Below are 4,064 nucleotides of genomic sequence, written 5' to 3'. Positions count from 1 at the left end.
ACTCACCACTATGACCAGCCTAAGCAATGTAACCAAACGCTCCTTACTCTGCCTTGTTATCTCCCCCGGAAACCCAATGCATGGAGCGCAACTACGCGTTGATCAGTCAAGAAGTCAAAGTCGGCTTGCATGCGAGTTAATACGTGGCCCTGATGGTAGCTAAAACGACATCTCTTAGTTGTTTGGATTAATTGTTGCGTTTAGAGACAGAAATCAGGGCTTTGATTGGAGGAATGACCAGTCAAGTTTCTCCTTCTCCTCCAATCTGCTTGCACCTTGGTCCCGCTGCACCTTCTAACGTGACTTATTACACCTAGACGGAGGGAGTCGTACGAGATACGGTGGCACACCGACTTAGGTCGAATACAAGTGACCAAAATTGTGTGCACGTTATAATAAGGATTCACTTAAAATAGTACATGAGCGAACAGAGGGACCAATTGGACAGTGTTCCCGAGCAGTAGCGAGATGTGTGAGGCAAGATACACCGCTGGCGCTTTTAATTTTTCTTATTAATTTGTTTGTTTCACCCTCTCACTGGTGGGACCCAACGTACTACGCGGAGAGAGGTAAGGTGACTAAGGCTGCATTATTTCTGCACCACTGTGGATAGTCTTACCACCAAAGCCACATGACACGATTATGATTTAAATCCCAATGACTCCCACACACAAAAAACACGACATGCTTGTCACACGAATGCGGGAATGTATAAAAGGATATTTTCCTCTCGTTGAACATAACAGGAGAGTTGTGTAGCTGGTTAGCCTATTCGCTCATCAAACTTGAGGTCCCGGGTTCGATAACTACACTTGAGCATAATTCGTGCCAGGAGGATTCTTTGACTAGTCAAAATGGATGGATACGGAGCTATACGATCAGCTGCAGCCTTGGCGCTTGTTTTCTAGGGTTTGCACTCTTCACACTCTCTCCAGTATATATATACACGCTGGAGCCTCACCGCTTGTAGTTGCTCTCTTCACACTCTCTCACCCTCTCCAGATCTAAACAAGAGTTCGTTGGCCTCTCTCTCTCTCCCCTCACTGCTGGTCTGCTTGTAGTTGCTCTCTTCACACTCTCTCACCCTCTCCAGATCTAAACAAGACTTTGTTGGCCTCTCTCTCTCCCCTCACTACTGGTCAAAGAGCTGGCAGGATCCGTCCGCCGGGAAGGGAAGGAGGCTTAATGCTGTCGCCGTCGGCGAGGGAGGGAATCCACTACCGGCGCAGCTGTTCACTTTCACCCAGCGGCGGCGCGGGAGGGCCTCCGACCCCTTCTTCTTCACCGCCGTACATAGTGTGGGCCGAACGGCCTCCGGTCGCCCACCGAACCACACCCCAAGAACCTTAAGGTATAATTTACTTATTCCACATGCATTGCTCTAGCCGCATGTGGGCTTTTTCCGCTTCTGATCTAGGTGTTGGATCAAACAGGAAAGTAGTGGGGAAAGTTGTATACCATGAATCTAGGACGTGGTTCAAAGAGGAAAGGAATGGGGGAAAGTAGTGGGAAAAGTTGTATAGCATGAATCTAGGATATGGTTCAAAAAGGAAAGGAAGGGGGAAAGTAGTGGGGAAAGTTGTATCGCATGAATCTAAGACGTGGTTCAAAGAGGAAAGGAATGGGGGAAAGTAGTGGGGAAAGTTGTATAGCATAAATCTAGGACGTGGTTCAAATAGGAAAGGAAGGGGGGAAAGTACTAGTACAGACTAGCTATCCAGCACCTACGTTGGTCGAAAAGGGAAAACAATGACAAACGCAGTACGCACATCTGTAACGAACTGATCTTTTGTTTTGGGGGACAAGGCTGTAGAGTTTGAGCAGGACTAGATTTGCCGCGCTCACATAGGGAAAGGTGTCTAAAGATAACAAAACTCGGACCAACACAAATATGCTCCTTGGTTGTTTGTTCTTTGTTGCAACAGACTGTGCATCACCCCAGTACATCGGTAGATGCACATGGTGCTGGTGCGTCCACTGTCCCGTGTAACTCTTTAGCTGTTGTTAATCTAAGGCCCTGTTTGGTTAAAAACTCCCTAGTCCCTACCTGCTTGGTTCCAGGGACTAAACATGGAGTAGAGGTTATTAAATGACATGCTAAAAGACCATGTTACCCCTAGTAATGAACTAATAGAGACAAGGTGCGATGCGTGGCAGGGGCAACTGTTGGAAAAAGTCCCAAAAAGACTCTCCCTTGGGGTCTTCTTTCTTTAGTCCCAAATGCCCACTTTTAGTCCCTAAAAGTCCCTCCTGTTTGGTTTAGATGGGACTGACATGGAGTTTTTTAGTCCCTCCACCAAAATGTCCCTATAAACAAACACCCTCTAATAATGCCGCTGGAAAATTGATGCAATGCCACAGTTAAAAGCAAATTACATGTTTAACGAATTTTATTGTTAATATAATCTCCCTATTAATATTAATCAATGCCACCGTTTGAGAAATGCTACTGTCTTGCTTTCTTTCCCATTTAGATAAGGTAGATGCTTCTTTTTGTTGCTTCTGTGTCGTCCACCGTTATTGACCACTAGTTGTTTCCTTTGCACCTCTGTGTAAACAGGGTTATCTACTTCACCTCGTTGCCATTGTGACCTTTTGTTGCACTGCACAAAACACTTTTGTTTTAAGAGTGTTTTGTGCAGTTCAAACAAAATGTCACACCGACAACGTTGCTTGATTGCTTGATCTTAGTGGAACTACACAAGAGGAGATCTTACTTCCTATCTGTGTTGGCAAATTTGGTTTAGATCTTCTTCTTGTGAGTTGTTTGAATTCCGCATCATGAGAGGTCAGTACTAGCCTTCTTTCACATGATTCTGCAGTGTGCTTTCATATGTTGTGCTACTTGTACGGTAATGTTGCTTGATTTTAGTGAACTGCACAAATGGAGACAAGACTTCCAATCTGTATGTGCACCGTAATATCCCATTGAGGTAAGATAAGGATATTTCACAACTGTTGGCCTGTATTTTGCCACTTTCATCAGAAAATTAATGTCATTGTTTAGTGCTATACTTGTGCAACCTAATTGACATGCCAAATCTTACATTGAAGGCGAAGCTTGTCTGTTATTGAACCAAGTGATGAAGGGGAAGAACAAGCGGAAGAAAAACAAAAATCAACTCCCGGTGCTGTAATGAAGTACTGGAACTGTGATGACACAAGTAATGATATAGTTTTGCATCTTAATTTATTGCTATGGCTGGAACGACCAATTGTTTTGCCACTGATTTGATGCCACTCTTAATGTAATACGTAATTATCTCTACTTGTGCAAATAGGGATCTTCTTTGAAGATACCATATATTTTAGTGGAACTGCACAAGAAGATGTTGGAAACATTACACTAATCGAGGAGTATATAGTAAGCATGGCCACCACAGTAGATAGCAACAGATGGTTCCGGAGAAGTGCTTCATCTGTATGCTCTACACAATAAGCCTCCTGACAAAGGTTGGTACTCGCCCACTGATTTCATCCATATGACTGAGCTTTGTCATCTCTATTGGTGTTGTGCTACTGTTTAGATACTGTCATGAAAAAGTGGTATTGTCCTTGAGAAGTGCTTCATCTGTGCTGTTTTAAATATTTACTTTCCTTTTTTTCGAGCAAACAGGGATGCTAGCATTTAGTTGTCCTCTTGTCTTGGCACAACAGGATCATCCTCCTCCGAAGAAGAATATGGAGTACGTGAAGTGACTAGTTCCGATTATGCCAGGATGAAGAAGCCCTGTCTATCTTCTCATCAGAAGGAGCAGTTGAAGGATGGTTACATTACTCCCCACAAGACCAAACTAACTTCAGCTCAGAAGGACTGAAAAATCTCCATTTTCTTGCTGTGATGCGCGGGTACAATGTTGTTCTAGGATTCTTTCCGGTGAGTTACATTTTTCTAAAAGTGCGCTCTACATTGACCATGTAGGTGCCTGTTTAAACTGTCAATTCATAGTACATTTTGCTTTATACTAATCACTTTTTTTTGTATTTGTGCAAACAGGGGTGCTCAGCTTGATTTCAATGGGAACTGCACAAAATGTTCATGAATACATCGAATCATTCATTTC

This window comes from Triticum aestivum, chromosome 5D, assembly GCF_018294505.1.
Source record: "Triticum aestivum cultivar Chinese Spring chromosome 5D, IWGSC CS RefSeq v2.1, whole genome shotgun sequence".
NCBI classification, from domain to species: Eukaryota; Viridiplantae; Streptophyta; class Magnoliopsida; order Poales; family Poaceae; genus Triticum; species Triticum aestivum.
The sequence above is the reverse complement of the archived record's forward strand: the minus strand, read 5'-3'. Positions refer to the sequence as shown.